The 18,068-nt window shown below is 37.8% G+C and overlaps 1 protein-coding gene across 13 annotated transcripts in view; it reads right to left on the minus strand.

Annotated features, from left to right (window-relative positions):
- The window catches only part of HDAC9 (histone deacetylase 9), a 912,577-nt gene that overhangs the window by 322,944 nt on the left and 571,565 nt on the right, over positions 1-18,068 (minus strand). The gene's annotated exons all lie outside the window — the stretch shown is intronic.

Below are 18,068 nucleotides of genomic sequence, written 5' to 3' on the forward strand. Positions count from 1 at the left end.
CAAGCACTCTGAATTCTTTTTCCTTTTCTAAGCTTTTGTGGAATCCTATACCTAACTCTATCATAGCATGCATTGCTTTTAATTTAACTGTTGGTGACTTGCCCTTCTCTTTCCAGGGATTCTCAACCTCAGTAATATTGACATTTGGGGCCAGATAATTCCTTGTTGTGGGGCTCTGTTCTATATGTTGCAGGATGTTTAGCAGCATCTTTCTCCTCTATCACCAGATGTCAGTAACAACCCGCCACAGTTGTGATCAACAAAAATTTCTGAAGACATTGTCAAATTCCCTTGGATACAAAATCTCCCCCAGGTTTCAAACCACTGGTGGCTGTGCAAGGGTAGGACCTGTGTATTCATTACCTTTTGCCCATCCCAGTGTCCAGCATATAAATGATGTCAAAAAAATGGGCCAAAATACAAGGTAAACTGAGAAAAATAAAAATTAATAGGAACAGATTATTGTTCTTAAAAAACATTCCATTTTTATTGTCAACCATCAAGCAAATATTATATTACTAACAAGTTTCCTTGATCCACGGTAGGTATTGAAAATCAGCAAAGTCCTTAACCTCAAGGAGCTTACAATTTTAGAGAAAATAAATGAGTCAGACATGCAATCAACATGCATATGGAAACTTAGTTATATTAACAAAATGTTTAGGTTTGCTGTAGCAGTTTGGACATTTTATTACTACTCAGGGAAAAGAAAGCAAAAAAGGAAATCTTTCAGAGAAGCTAGATCTTTTATCACATAGGAACAAAAGACCTGGTTGGTACAAAACTAAGAGAGATGGGGCATTTCCCAGTCATATGGGAAAGACTGGGGAAAGGTTCAAACAGATGGGTCAGGATCTAGGTCTTCAAGGACGCAAGTTTGCCCAGATTATATACATAAAGCAGATTATTTCTCTGAACTATAGGATTAATTTAGCTACTGAGGATAGGTTCATGTTTCATTCCAGTGAAATAGGTTATATTGCCTAAAATGTTTTAAATTAATTCAATTTAATTAGAAAGCATGGATATATGTGTTCAGTTAATCATTGGCATACAAGATGGCAGACCTATTTAGATAAGCAGATATGAGCAAATAAGGAGTCGTGCTCCACAAGCTATCCCAGTTTTTCTCAAGCAAATTTTGCTCCCCAAAGGACATTTGACAATGTCTAGAGACATTTTTGTTTTTCCCAACTGGTGAGGAGGTAGAGAAGTGTGCTACTGGCATCTAGTAGGTAGGAATAAGAGATGCTGCTAAAATACTAAAATGCATGAGAGAGCCTCACACAACAAAGAATTATTGGGCTGACATTCTGGAATGTCAGTAGCGCTGAGGTTGGAAAAGCCTCATGTTTATGGATCCAAAACACCAATTAGCATGTTAAAGGATCCAGACTCCTATAGTTAAATAGATATAGATAGATAAATTTAAATTAAAAATTAAATTAAATTTAAAATTCATTCATTTATTTAATACCTTTAAACACATGATCTCACTAGATTATTTTATCACAAACCCTGACAATATAAGATCTATTGGGTAAAACATATTGACTAAAATTAAAATATATCATTAAAAAAATAAAAATAATTTTACCTGTTTCTTTTTATTTTTCAATGTGACTACTAGAAAATATAAAATCACATATGTGGCTTGCATTATATTTCTGTTGGACAACACTTATCTCTCCATTTCTTATCAATAAATAAAAAGTATTCCAGTTCCTGTAAAATGTTGAAAATTTTTTTGTACCAGTGGTAATTTATATTTTACTCCTTTTCCCACCCCCCATTCTTAGTTTATTATACTGGAGCCTAGGAATTACTTGCTGGTCATCGGTAAGCTATACAGACTTTAAAAAAAAATTTATTATTCAATCTGTGTATGTGCAAGAGAATAGCTCTTCTGCTGCTCAGATGTTTAAAGCCAGATTTGGTGTTTCAGCAGCTATTGAAATCACTAATATGTTTAAACTTGGAGCAAATTCTTGCTTCTATACTTGCTTCGAATCCTATTTTTGTCCTATTTTTGAAATAACTAAAAGGAATAGAATATCAAGGTCAAAGCAGGTGAGAAGGTCATTTGAGAATGTCCAGGTGTCAGCCACGGTTGTGGCTGTCAATGAGAATGTGTCAGTCATTAGGAGCACCTAGACCTACAGGTACAGTTAAGTAGTTAGAATTACAATTTTGGAGGAAAAATGGATTGCAATAGAGCTTTATGTAGTACATGGAAGAATGCTGAATCTTAAAGTCACGAAAGGTAAGGAAGAGCCCACAATACTTCCCAGTATTCCTAAACAAGGAAAGTCTAAAATCTTCCAAAATCAACAGTCATGGAGGAAGAAGAATGTGAACAAAAGGAAGAGGGGCATAGGAGCTGCAACTTTGGGAATCTACGAGCCCTTTTCTGTGTGTGGCCAGTTCAGTCTTGCCAAGGCTGTGCGGGCAGGCAGGCCGCGCAGAGCACCCAGGTGTCACTGGGTCCTGATGACAGCAAGGACACTCCCAGGCTTTCAAGAGGACTTAACAGATGACACATGCAGGGTAGCAGGGTATGCTTCTAGTTTCAAAGGGCTGTTTTTGATACTGATTCTCTCTCAGCCATCCCCCTCCCCGAGCCCAGGAGTGGCAGGGATGCCACATTAGTCAAGGCAGGACAAGGTCAGGGCTTGGCCTAGGATCTGGTTGTGGGAATATGCAAAAGGAAGTGGCTAAAATTAGTAATGGACTGAATGTGTGCCAGTGTTGTGGAGAAAGGCGAGGCAAGGGAGGAGCAGCTCCAGATCGTATTTGTATTGTTCTATCTGGAAGAAAAAGTGGGAATACCACACTGCCCAGGAGGGGAGGGGGCGGGGGTGTCTGGGGGGGGGGATAGTACAGTTTTCTGCACCGCCCCCCCCCACACACACCTTTTTTCAGACCTGTCTGCCAATTTCATCACCTTGTTCTCTCCCCTGCTCTTCCAATTTGGAATCCTTTGTAAATATGTTGTATTTCATGTATTTGCTCACTACATCTTAAAAAACTGAATCATATTGAAAAGATGGAATTGGGAACATACCAGTTTGTGCCTCTACGTAGAAAAGTGGGCAAGAAATTCAGACAGAGAAATTCAACATAGATTTGCTCAACATATCTTTGTCTTCTTAAAGATCAGTTATTAATTTGCACAGTTGGACATCTGACAATGGATTTCTACCCTTATTGTGACTTTTTGATGTACTCGATTTAATTTCAAAAATTAATTATTTGGGAAAACTGTGCATCCTGATGTATGAATATGCATCATATTTGTGTTTGTGATGGAACAATGTGATGGAAATAGGAAGGCAGGGATATCATTACATTACAGTTTACAAAACACTGTAACACCTTTAATTTTTTGGTTTCCTCTGAGCTTCTGTTCAGAAATAAAACATTTTAAGTATTATTTTATATCAAATGAACATTAGAAAATCAGAATTGTGTTTCTTTTATTATGGAAAAAATACGATATACTCTGGGTGTCTGGTTTTCTTTGATTCAATTTAGAGAGTTTTAGGAAAGAACAAAATGAAACAGGTTTTGAAGAAGAGGTCACTAAAACAAATGCTATCTACCATGAAATGTTTAATATTTTCTTGAATTCTTAAAGCATTTGTCATTCGAATGGAATAAGTGTAGGATTCACACAGTATGTGTGGATTTCAAAATATGTAATTGTCATTCAAATGGAATAAGTTTGGGATTCATATAGGATGTAAGGATTTCAAAAGACGTAACTTTTCTTTACTCTTGTAGCAGGAAGTGCATACCTTCTGCACGGACGTTAAAGTTCAGCAACAGCTCACTAACTGTTAGGACAAAACCACAGTTTTTGTTGCAGAGAGCAAAATGTGGACAGAGATTTTTGATAAATGTCAGAGTGAAATGTTAATTCTAATTGTTCTGTCGAGTTGTCCTTGATTTGTGACAAGTTTGTTACTATGCAGATTTCCGAGCTGCCACGGCCCATGCAGGGATTTCACCCTGTGAAGTTACCCAGATACACCCTCCTCTCCATCTCACCTCTTTATTCCTAATTAGCTTGTCCCTGGGTTCTCTCAGGGTAGCATTATGGTTGTCCTGAAGTGTTTTTGATTCGGACCCACTGACAAATTAAGCCATCCAACATTCAGCAAAAACACAAATTTAAGTCACAGAACTGGGAAAGCCGTACAGGTGGCATCCCAGACAAGTCACCGATTTTCATCCTGCTCACTGCGTCCTCTTTCCAGAGGTGCTGCAAGCACACGTGTATCTGTAAACTCATTCAAGCTTTTGCTTTTGTATTTTAAGTTCTTGTTATGGCCCCAAGGTGCCTTTTTCTTGAAGTAATAATAGCACGAGGGCCAGGCAGAGCAATCCAGTTTATCAGTGTGCAATGAAATTTAGCAGGTCTCTGAAAAAGTAGACACAGGAAAATTGCAGAGCAGGAAAGAACCGTGGAAAGATAGGTCTGATGCTGGTGCCAACAGCCTGTCTATCCCTTTACTTGGGCCAACAACATTCAGACTAACCCAGATCACGTCTCTGTCCTTGCTCCCAAATTGCCTAACATGCAACTTATCATGAAGGTTTCAACTGCTTTCAGTAGTTGAAGTAAGTAAATAGTAAGAGAAAGGGTAAAAGGGGAGGGGGGGGAAGGTAACTAACATTGAGACTTTCTATGTACCCTTGGAGTTGCATTTTTGACTTCACATTATCCCTATATCCCTGTGGAAGCACAGAAAATTAGAGGATTTTGTTCAAGGTTATACAGTAATTAACAGAGCCAGAATTTTAACTCGTCTGTCTCCTAGACACATGCTCCTTTTTCTACATTCTCTCAGACGGATTTATGGGAAATCATATCTACATATCATAGATCTGTGGGAATCTACGATGTCTTTGGAAATCTCATGGATAGTCCATATCTATTTCATATATGAACTAGGCATGGTATTGGGGGATGCCTTTCACATACAAGTTACCCAAAATGTGATGGCTGTTTGTAATTGATTCTGATAAAAATCACAATTTTGAAACAGCACTGCATTTTTCTGTTGGGAAAAATATGCAATATATGTATATTATATATTTAAGAGCTGCTAATAAAATCATTTACCTTTTAGAGACTGCCTTCATCTAAAACTATGTATAAATACTAACCAGTTGAGTTTCATAATGTTAGTATATAGTAAACAGTTTTTTTTAAACAGATGGCATAACAGGATAAATTTCTGTGATAAATAAGAGAACTTAAAAAATGTCTTTTTGGCATGCCAGATCACAGTTGTGTTAAAACACATGTATTCATTATTGTCATACATAGCTCAAGTGACTAGAATGATAGGCCAAAGCTGGGAGAAAGTCTCATTCTCTCACAGGGTTGGGTTTTTTGTTTTGCTTGGCTTTGTTTTATTTTTGCTTAAGGAGGGAAAACAAAACAAAACACTATGCCATATTTCTTTTCAAAAACAAGTTTCTATATATTCAGGTTTATTGATCCTAACATAAATTTTGCAGAAACACAAATATAACAATTATTAAAATTTTAAAATTAGGTCCTGTATTTACCTAATTGAAATGTGTTTCAGAAATTAAGGAGATGATGGTGGTATAAATGTAGCAGTAAGGGCCCCAGTGAATCATTCCTTCCTATGTTTGGTCCTTAAGTAGTTTCCTCCCATGGTGACTCGGACCTTGGACATCTGATGTGCTTTGACCAATGAGATAATAAATAGCAAGTATGACAGAAATAGACACCTGAAAAGTGCTTGCCCACTGGGGCGTGCCCTTCCTGGTCCCTGAGAGCCTTTGTGCCTCCCAGTATGAGCACACCAGGGCTGGCCCCCTGGAAGATGAGGGACCATATGGAGAGAGGCCCCAGCATTTCCAGCCATGCCAACTTTCCCAGAGGAAAGGTGAGGGAGGCCATCCCAGACGATTCAGCCCTACCTGAGCTGGCTTAGAAAAGAGGAACCACTAGTTGATCAGCACGTTCAAAAGAAATAATTCATGTTTATTGTTTTAAGCCACTGTGTTTAAGTTGGTTTGTTACAGAGCAAAAGGTAATGAACTCAATACTGTTCCTCCAAAAATGTAAATATAAATCCAACTAAGACTTAGAGTGACTGAAAACTTACTCACAGAGCTAAGAGATAGCTTCATTCCTAATCTCATCTTGATAAACAAATTAGCTGTCTCCTTTACTTTTAGGAAACTAAATTCTAGAAAGGCAATTCCACTGTCACTAATCTTCATGCAAAAGGCTGCAGGGGACAAAAAGAGGTTTCAGGGAGTGTCAAATTAAGACCATAAAGACAAGGCAGCTCATTCATAAGACTACTGTGTGTTTCACGGAAATACAAAGCCTTCAAAAATACTCTCTGCATCTCTGTCTTTCTCTTACACACACACACACACACACACACACACAGAGCTGTGCAAGTAGAGGAAACATTCAAATTCCCTAATTGCCCTAAGACCTCAGAATTTTCAGAACTGTTATCTTTCCAAAAAGGAGCCTTTTTTTCTTCTTACAGCATCCAGTGCCAGAACAAGCTTGCCTGTTACTCTATCACCATCATCTGTGAGACTATTTCCTTAAATGGGCATTCTTTTTAAGGTATTCTGGCTATTCCAGAAAAACATGATTTTGAAGAATACTTAGTAACATGAAACAATGCTAAAATGTGTATAGAAAAAAAAACTATAAGATTTTACATTTAGGATGAATTCAATTTTATAAGAATCCTATATATTTTACATATAAAATAAGCAAAAATAAATAATAATAATAATAATAATTATTATTATTATAATTATATATTTAATATAATTTATATAATAATTATATAAAATTATAATAATAATTTTTAAATGTTTACCCAAACAGTAAAGGACTTTATGGAATTAAATGAGATTTTTATTTTCTAGTTTTAATCCTCAATGGTATTAAAATATATACACAAAATATAAAATAAAAAATTAGCATAAGCTGGAAATCAATGGGGGAATATCTTAATATATAAAGTAATATTCTGAGAACCACTTAGGGAAAATAACCAAGAGATTTAGATCAAATTACAGATGATGAACATTGCCAGGAGTGAGTGGGTGTTCATTAGAGTAGTAAAAGCAGGTACAGATTTTGTGTATATAAATAACTTGATTGATAAATGGAATTGCACACCATAAAGTACTTCTAACTTTTGTCATCACGTTCATCTATACTAATATTTTTTAATACACACTTCTTCCTTGCATTAAGAATCCCTCATTGGAAACATATCAAATTGCTTCACAGTTCTCCTTAGTCTTCTACCTTATTTCCGTCCCCATCCCACTGCACCTTTCTCTCTCTTAGGATTCTAATACACAGAGAACGTAAGAAATTATTTAAAAGCAACTCATTCAATCATTGGAATGTTTGTAAATGTTAACCATTACTCAGACTTTCAGCCTAAGCCAGTACCCTAGAAATACATTCACGTGGTCCCTCTCCCCATTATTAACTACGCAGAATACTTGAGACATAATGGTGTTGAGAAATGCGATTTTAAAATAAGGCATGAATCAATGGTTGCCCTGGCTGACACAGTTACAGGACAGAATCTGCATATTCAAGATTCCCAGTTCACTGCAGTGCCATGCATTTGTGTGGGCTTTTTAGGTCCACACAAATGAGAGTAACACATTCTGAAGATGAATTCTCGTGCAGGGTTAAAAAGTAATCTTCCCCAAAGGTGTAAGTGAGAAGTTTATTTTTTCCTTCACACAGAATGACTTTATGAAAACTGTTGCTAACATTTTCGGCCTTATGACATATAGGAGAGTACCCTTTCTTACTGGAATATTTTGCAAACGAAAGTGACTTGGGTTTTTAACAACTAATGTGATGCAAGAATAATGAATATTATAACAGAAAAAAACCCGAAATTGAAGTTGCCTCCTCCTTGAATGCAATATCCACCTATGACTGACCACTGTGACCTTTCTGGGAAAAGGCACTTCCATTGGACAGGGCAGTGGCCGCAAGGCAGCAAAACACCACTCAGAGTAATTCTTTACAGATGCCAGGAACCGGAAGTTTCAAGGGGAAAAATGAAAGCCATTCACTCTTCCAATGACATAGGCCTTTGATACCACAAAGCCATTTGGGCTCAGAGCTCCAAGGTCAGGAAGGCACGTAAAGATTGGTGATTAGAGAAATACTATATCAGCAAAGTGTGGCAAGCTATTAAAAGAAACTATAGCTTTTATGATTGTGTCGCTGAAGCTCCCCAGGGCTATTTGTATTAGATATTGAGTTAAGCATAACTTATTTAGTCCCAGCATTCCAGAAAACATTTTGATGTCAGCTACTGCAGGAAAGTAAACACAAAGCGAAGGAGGAAACAGAGCTGATCTCAAACAGATAAAAATGGCGTAATTTAATTTTCTGAACCCGGGCGTTTTAGAGCATTAAGAATGAGGAATTTTAGAAGGTCCTTTCAACTTGAAAAATAAAGTTTACTTAGGCATGTGGTGGAGGGGGAGAGAAGAATACAGAGCTTATATTACCAACTCGTTGAGCATGTATTAACTTCCGATCAAAAAATATTTTTGATATCCTTAGTGAATGGCTCCCAGGGTTATAATCTGTGAGTATGATAAGAAATATGTTTCCCTCCTGCACCTGTGACTTGATAACTACATCATTTTTGCTTGTGCATCTTTTCCTAGCAGGTCTAATATTAGCGTTATTTGTGACATCACTGGTTCATGAGGTGTTTAGCATTCACCGCAAACTTCCACGACTAGTCTTTTTTTTTTTTAAGACAAGGCTTTAACACTGACCACACTCAGCATGTGATAGCCAACCCTAAAATGAAAACTTGGCAAGGATGAGCATACCAAAAAATCTGTTCAATTCCATTTGAACCAGAGAAAGGAATGCTTGAACACGGACTCTTAGCTCATGCCAAGATCCCTGAGAGGAATTTCCTTACAGGTCCTATGAAGACTGAGCAAAACCTGGGGACAGAGTAAGAGGCGTCTGAAAACATTAGGAATATCAGTGTCTGCAAGACTGACCACTTGAAACAGTCTCAATATAGGTGGTGCTGCCGTAGAAAGGAGTTGGGGGGGGGACATTTTTACCTGAAACTTTAGATGTTATCCAAAGGAAGAAGTATTTGCCATCTTTGCAAAACAGCTAGGTAATTAGAGAAAAAGAGAGAGAGAGAGGAGGAGGAGGAGGAAGAGGAAACATGCAAAAATGTTCATAGTGCTTGCATCTGGGTAGCGGGCTTATGGGTGATTTTTATACTTCTCTGTTTTTGCCACATTTTCTGCAATTACTATGTACTCCTTCTGAAAGGAGGAGAAAACGAAAGAGGAAGAAAATACACGAATGATTAGGAAAGCACATAGGCCTCTAATATAACAGACATGCCAATGATTCCATCTCTCGTGGGCCAGGCCTTGCCACGAGGAACATCTGCTTTGACATAATCTCAGAGAAGCTACTCTAGGATTTACCAGCTGCTGAAGGGAATCTGCTAGACCGTTTTTAGAAGGCTGTTCCTCCAAGTTCAGGATGTGAGGCTTTGCATTCCTCCGTTAGTCTTTTGCTCTTGGAGCTGTAAGAGTTCTTGCCTTTGTGTCTTCCCTAGCAAAGGAACTCTCCCAGTCTCTTTTATTCGATTCTCCTCAAAAGTTGTTTTTATTTGTGTGTGGGAAAATGGAGAACTCCAGCAAATATTCTGTAAATCCCATCTCCTGCCCAAGGCTGACGATGTTCCATGAGCATGCAAGGATTACCACGGCCTCTACGTTTGGCTTGATCATTGCCTGTGCCAAATGGTTGTTAAATGTTTGGGTGCCTCCTGTAATTGTGCAGCTGTACAATTCCTCATTCAGGTGATCGTAAGAATGACCTCAGGCTCATCATCACAGTGGTTATAGAACTATAATATCACCGCATAATATATAATATGCTCTATTTTACTACGTAATAAGCGCAACATAGAATTAGTTACATAAATATGCAACTATAACACAGTTTTATAATTTGTGGCGAAGTTTAAGATAACGTAATTATAATTGTGCAGGCAATCTAGTTCAGTGATTAGCTTGAAATAAATGGTTTAATGAAATTATCATTTTGGAATACTATGTAAACAGAGCCAGTGAATGGTCACCACCTGAATGAAAACAATAAGGAAAAGGAAAAAAAATGGTATTAAAAACAAAAGCAACCTATCGCATCTTAACTGCAGGTTTCATAAGGCAGTATCTGTCAGGAGAAAAGATATTATAGATTCTAACTTTCAAAAATAAGACTACAGTTTGAGTGCCCTCAGCAAAATAATCACATGTGTAATACAGAAACAGTTTCCTACCTCGGTACAGTATATGCAAAACACTAGCAAAATATTTAAGAATGTAAGAGAAAATGGCGATATTATTCTTCAGGCAACTGATTTTTCTCAAAAAAAGGAACAATTCTTAAGGGTGTGCTTCTCTTAATTTTTTTTTTTTGGTTGTTGTTAAAGAAAGTTCAGGTGAGGATAAGCTCCTGTTGGACAGTCATAAGCCAACCATTCATTCTAAATTCAGAATACTAAGGAACACAAACCTGACATCAAGGTAAAAATAAACCCTGTATCTCTAACGTTGGCAACGTTCTGAAAACACCAGAGAGATTATCGAGCAAACTGTTCATTCTTTTACCATTGCTCCCTGAATCCCATTCTGGTCATTGGAAGTGTCACTGGGCTGTGTATCTCAAGGCAAGCATCCACTTTCAAAACCAATCTACTCAAATGTTAAGTACCCATGGACTGTATCATGTCAACATAATCCTCATCTCTTGTTGACATTTTTATGTTGATACTATTTGCTAAATAGCATGGCAGAAAAGATAGGGAAACACAAAGCTCCCCCATAATTTCAGTATTTCCTCTATGTGCATTTTCTTGTGTTCCCTCCTCAAAGAGTCCATGTACAGACCTAAAAGGATTCTTTTCTAGCTTGAGTGGTGGCCCGAAGGACATCTGCAAATGGAGTTGCTAATGGCGCCATCACTTCTGTCCCATCACCCCTCGGAACACCTGTTGCCTTGCCACACCGAGTTTCCTCCATTCCTCTTGGTTCAGGAGTTCCAGTCCTGAGATGTACCAAGACGCAGGACTTCGTTTGTTTAGAACCATGCTTATGTCTCACTTATGTCCTTGGTAATTCCACACAGCAACCTTCAAACCAAATACTACTTAACCGCTTAGATAAAGCATCAAGAAAGCTTAGGGTTTTAATAACAACAAAAACAAAATGTCACCCCCATGCCTATGTAAGTGAGAGAAAACAAGGAGAGAAGGAAGGACATATCAAACATATTTTATTTTATTAATACTTTTAAATAGCAAAGAGACTCTCCCAAGGGTATGGCCTCTTTGAAGATAAAGGCCCATTTGCATAAACTGAAGGGGCCTCTTTAATGCAGTTTTCATTATCTTGACTCCAAAGTGACTGATGTCAAGATCAAGGGAGTCAATCAGGGCAGATACACTCCAGGACACCACGGAGAAATAAATCAGCCCATCCTCTCTACCCAGGAGAGTCCTGCTCCACGAAGGGCATTTGTGAGTCTCCTTTCTGAAACAGGAGGCCAAGTTCCATTACTGTGAGGACTGACTCTCATCCCTTAGAAGTCTCTCATTCTTTATGTTAATTGGGGTCCCCTGCCTCGGTTATCTAATAGGCTAATGGAGTTTGGAGACAAACCAGTTCTTGACCATTTCTTGCCCTCTGAACACTCCTGGGGAAACTAACCCCATCCAGCCTTTTATCTCCTTATTTTAAAGAGAGAAAATGAACTCTGAAGAAAACGAGTCCACAGTCCCTTGGGTAGTGAACGTGGTATGGGTCTTCTCGTGAGAAGAGAGGGGCAGGGGAAGGAGAAATCACCACGGTTCATTAGATCCTATGTGAAAATTTACCCTTTGCCTCCCTCGGCCATTTTCTCCCATCTACAGTGGCCCGTTGGCCATGAAGTGTCTGTTTGTTTGCCTTTTCTTTACTTTGGAAAGTAAAGCCTTTACTTCTTTACTTGGCCTCTGCAATCCAATGTATTACATGGTGCAGTGGGCCTACCCAGTCACCATAGGTGTAGGCGAATTAAAAAATGTCATCGTTTGGTCTTTATTTCACAAGCTTGACTTACTGCTGTTTTCACTTGCAAAATACAAATGTGCAAACTATAATTTATTATGGTACTAGCAATTCAAGATATTTTGCTTGGATCCTATGTGTACCACCAGTTACCAACATTCCAGCCTGTTTTGCTTTAGTTGGCTACTAGTTTACTACCCTCAATTTCATTCTCTAAATCTGTGTTTAAAAGCAATTTAACAACACTTTGATTCTGTTTGGAAATGCCGTTACGGGTTCCCCTCACTGATGCACAGCAACATTTTAAATGTGATAAGTAAAATGTCATTTTAAAGCAGATGACAGATGCAAATGACTTATTGGTTCCTTAATTTTACACATGCTTAGAGTAAATATGAGAGGCTGGGTCACTTCAGGAATGTATGAAGAGGTTATTTCAATTACAGACATTGGAGTGGCCTTGAAATCCCAGTCTCCTTGAAGTCATGAATCGTGTTGCTAGAAGAATCAGCCTCCCTGCTCTATGAGCAGCCCCTACTGGACGACTGATCAATCTGTGCTGCTGTTAGCCTAGAAGCATCCATTCTTTCTCATTTTTCTCCTTCTCTCTCCTCAGTGTGCTGATGGCAGAGAAGGATTTTTTGCTTTTCTCTTTAAAAGTAAGCTATGTTACTTTCTTCTCTGATAATGAATATTTAGTTGAAAGTTACATCACATAATCCTATAAAGACAAACTGGCGTGAAAACTGAACGGTATTATGCTTACTCAGTAATTCATTTAGAAATCTTAAATTGAATCTCTTCTCCCATTCAAAACTATTTTCTGTACATAGTAATAAAAGAGTCTTGTTAGTTTTAATACATGAATCCTAATAACTAATTAGGAGTATGTTACAATAGACTAAATAGAAATAAAGATATATTTGTTCGATTTGGTGATCTCTCCTTTTAACAAGTAAGTGTCAGAGATGACCCTTATTGCTACATATTGGTTCGTATGGGTCCAAGGGCTTTAATAATATCTAAGTTGATCTAGTTTTCATTCTTAGCTACTATATAAAAATAAACTAGGTTACATATTGTGCATATTTTATCACAATATAAACACCAAAAAGCCAAAAAAATCAGTATATAAATCATACTGAAAATGTATTTATCACCAGATAGTGAATATGGCTATTTTCTTTACTGCAAACATCTGACTACAATGTAGGGTGTTTGTTGTTGTTGTTTTTTTTTCCAAAATATGATGGGACAAAAAAATTCACTATTTACCAGTACCCAAAAGATGCACTTCCCTTTTTAAGATAAACTATAAATAGGTACTTCTATAAATTGCTTGCAAAAGATACCTGATTGTCAGCCCCGGATGCCTTAGGTGCCCTTTTTATCTGTAAGACCAGCAAACAACCAAACTCAGCCACACCACACCAAGAAAATATTGCATACTAATCAGATCTCCAGTAACTGTTTGTGGCCCACGAAGTCTCTGAAGTAAGATATCAACAAAGAATGCCAAACTTTGTCTTAGATAAATGAACTTAGACCCAAATCTTCTTTTTCCCACATGCCACAAAACAGTTAAGAGAGATGGTTTGTTATAGATTACATTTCACTTCAGCTGTTTGATACCTGAAGACTAGGATTGAGGAATCAATGTCCTATGTCAGTGGTTCAAAAAGTAAGTTCAGTAGAACAGCAACATTTGAAAAATGTTATGGTCCTATTTTTTAATGTCACGTTACACAGAAATAAGTTGCTTTGTTGCAGGACTTCTCAGAACTATTAATTTCCTAAAGTTCGTTGGGTGTCTCCCAAAAGCTTACATAGAATTCAAAGTCTCCGGAGAACACCTCTCTGGACTGATGTTTCAAAACACAGTTGGGAAAATTCTCTCTAAAGTCATCCAGCCTTTCTACTTTGTGAGCTCTTAACTGAAGTGATACTTCTATCCTTTCCAACCTGCAGTTACTGCACTGAACATCTACTCTGTGAAGGGACCTGAAATACGCTGTTCCTTCTAAAACTCACCATTGACCTTGGGAGATGGGTATTATCAACTGTGTCTCATAGAAGGGGAACTTGAGACTCAGAGCTTAAGAGGTCACAGGATGAGTGAGTGGCCAGGACTCAAACACAAGATGTGCTCGCTGCAAAATCCACCCCCTTTCCCTTACACTGTGTGGCACAAACTGTCCATTCTTGGCAAAACTCTAGTGGTTCCTCTGGTATATCTAGGTCATGTAACTTCATCAGGATCAAGATGCTATACCCAGCATTAGCAACCCTGATGGTTTGATCTTTGACCACTGCATACTATGGTAACTTAACTTGAATTCTGTCTAGCATGGAAAAATTAGCACATTTGATGCTAATTTTATCTAGAACACTATCCATTCTAAAGGACTGCCATTTATAACACACAGATAAGATGAAAAATGCATACATGTTAAAATAGTAATCGAAGATAAATGTGGAAACAATCAGAAGAAATTTGTGTTAGACAGCAGTTGGAGACCAGCATTCACATCAGAGGTGGTCTCTGTTTTCCTCCCCTTTACCTACGAGCCAAGTACTAGCAAGCCAAAAACCACCAGACAACTCCTTCCATCTCACAGTAACAAGGTATTAAAGCCCACAGAAACATCAACATATAATTTAGTTTCTGTTCACTTCAGTCCTTCTACTCTTCGGCACCAAAATGAATGTAAGATTGGAATGAGCAATACAAAGCGACTGACCCATCAGGAAAGTTTTGGGAAAACATTTTCAAACTTCTGGGTCATCTCGGTCATCTGTTAGCATTAATTGGGACATACTACATTTTTACAATGCAGAGAATTTTTTTTTCCTATCAGTAAACAAAAGATGACCCTCGTATGCAGAAAATGAATTTGAGTCCACAACTTGATCCGAATGGTTTGCTGTTTCTCAGATCTCCCAAAAGTCCTACCTGCTATGCATGTGAAATTATTGCAACCCAAATAAAATGAGCATTTTTCTCAGAATTCTCCAAGATAAGAGAATTCCACAAGAGTCATTCAGAAATAAATATGCATTAAACAAGTATCTGATAACATCAGTAATTGTTTTGTTTTCTTTATAATTCCTTAGTGGAAAACTATAATCACATGCTACAAGATCACATGGAAATATACCTCTCGTCATGAGTGAGAACAGGTGAATTCCCTACGGGAAATTAAACAACTCTATTATCAAGCCTGATATAACTTTTAATAAGAAAAAAAGGCATGATGTGAAAATATGCTAGTTGCATGCCCTATGTCTTGTTTGCAAAATCATTTACATTACCTTCTCTTTGTTCAACCTAATTTAAAGAGCAGTTTAAATAATTACAGTTGTGTCTTCTCTAGAAAAAAAAATAATGCATAATATATATTATAGCAACATTTTTTGCATGAGTGGTACTTTACCAATTTGACTCAGGTGAAAATAGAGGGCTCCTTCTCACTTTCAGAACAGCAGCACGAATATAGAAAGGGTTCTGAGTGAGGACGAACACACAGATGTAGACTTCGGCCAACATTAGAGAAATGCCCGGCGGGAACAGTTGTTCCCCAAGGGAAGAACTGGCCAACAAGTTCTGCTCACAGCCACCTTCTCAGCCTCAGTAGGCAAAGGAGAGCCAAAGTTCACAGAGAACACTTTCTGGTCAAAAGAAAAAGTGTCCCAATACTCCTATCATACAATCTACCAATGGCTGTGGGATACAATGCGCAAACAGCTGAGTTCCGTAAGTGCAAATGGAAGCCATTGCCTTTTCACATATTGTCAGCAGCGGCTCCTCACAAAAGCTCAAATGTGCTTCGGTTCCCAGATAGTCTTCTTGAATATGAGGTTTGAATGAACATCTCCTCTGTTACCAGAGAAGGGGGCTCTTGCAGAAAGAGTTGGGGAAGAGGCAGCCGTGTGCAGGGGGGAGCTGACCCGGCAGGGCTGCTCACTGAGCATCAGGCCTCATTCCAGTCACTGTCTCTAAGCCTTTCTTAAGGATGGTCAGCCCATTTGATGAAGTACCGCTGTTGGAGGTCAATAAATCTTGGTAAGGTGACAAAATTATCCCCGGAAGAATGTCTTATTAAGCACTTTATGATGAAATTTGTGCCCTCCCAAATACGATATATGCAAGAATGCGATTCCATTTCTCAGTAAAATTTGGACACTTTGGATTATTCCCTCTCCATAGATAGAGTTGACAACTGCACTGAAATTGCTTCTTTTAAGTCAACTCCAGCCACAGAAAAATACACCACCGACCAAACCAACAATATCCAGGTTAAATCAAAGGAGACTAGGCTGCTGATGATCTAAATGGCTGCAGGCACAACGTGACCAGTAGATCCATCAGGTTAAGCACTAGTCCTTATTGCTATCGTGGTTGCCCAAAGTAGGCTAGAGCCAACGTTGCTGTAAAACCATAAGCCAACAAAAGCTTTAGCCTTAGCGTGGAAAAAAAAAAAAATCTAAGAACACTTTCCTTTGGTTAAAATACTTTCAATATGTTTTCTAAAACATTTCTGTTGGGATCTTTGGGTTATAATTATTTTTTCTGAGTCTGAATCATTCCACGCTGACCCTTTAGGTCCTCTGCAGCAATCACCACTGACCCTTGTGACGCTGCTCCTCAGACATATCCTACTAGAAAAGCCTAAAAAATTCCAAATTTCTGAATTTTGAAAATTGTAACGGAGGCCATCGTAATGTCTCTGAGATCTCTCTACTGCCTCCCATGTGTTAGTTTAAACCATTTATTCTACAGTGAGAGAAGAAAATGTATTCATGGGGAGCTTGTTATAATGTTTAGAAGAGGGAATCTCCCCAAATCCAAATTAAGGATTTCTTCCTTGAGGTTCAGACAGGCTCTAGCAACAAGTTTTTATGTGCTAATGGTATTTATGCTTATTTTTCAGTGTAAAATATGGTGCGAACCATAGTTTTAATTTAGCTGCTCCTACATATTAGTTTTATTTTATGTGAGAGAATGCAGGTTTAGAAGCAATAAAATGAAATCACTTTTAAAGTAGACTATAACTGAGATTTCCATTAAGTCAGACTAATTTTCCCTTACTTTTACTGAGTCAGTGAGGTTTTAATTTTTTTCCAGGGGAAAATGGTCTGTGCCAGGTAGCTAACAACAGTCCAAGTGTCTCATGGAAAGATATTTACTTGTCTTAACCTTTCTTTGCAACTGTTAGAGTACTTGTCATTTTGACTTCCTTTCCGCTAGTGACCTCTGCCCTGCTCCAATTTAAAGATAAACTGAGAGACATTTCTCTTGGATGTGTGCTTCTTCCAGTTTTTCAGTGGAAGCAGTGGGATCTAGCTGTCCTCACTGATTACCTCCTATTTGAGAGGACTTAGGGGATAGGTAATTTAGTATTGGAAGAGAGAAATTTAGAAAGAAGTAAATAGGAAAAAAAAGAGATGTACTAACTCCAAAAAGTAAGCCCAGACTTTAATAACAAAACAAGAAAAGGAAAACTATGAGAGATAATAAGAATTCTTTCACGAGTTAGCTTTTATCACACTATATATGAGTATATGTGGTAATATTTCTAAAATAATTGTTTTAACTATGTGACTGGAATTGGGGTTAAGCAAATCATCTTTTGTACATATTGTTCATAGAATTGGCATATAAAGACACTAACACGGAGCACCCATTATTTAGAAGTTTAAGGATAAGCATTTCCTAGATCACTGGTAGCTTTATACAAAGGTGGAGGGAGCATTTTCCCTCCACCTTTTCCTGCTCTCTGAGAATATGATACTTCTTGGTGTTGCTTTTGAAATCTAATTGTCCTCTTGTTGATAAACTATGGGAATTAATACTAGAGTGTGATCAAAATGATGACTAGAAAAAGAATTACTCTGAACAGTATGTAAGT

This window comes from Phoca vitulina, unplaced genomic scaffold (genome assembly GCF_004348235.1).
Source record: "Phoca vitulina isolate PV1807 unplaced genomic scaffold, GSC_HSeal_1.0 scaffold4, whole genome shotgun sequence".
Classification (NCBI taxonomy): Eukaryota; Metazoa; Chordata; class Mammalia; order Carnivora; family Phocidae; genus Phoca; species Phoca vitulina.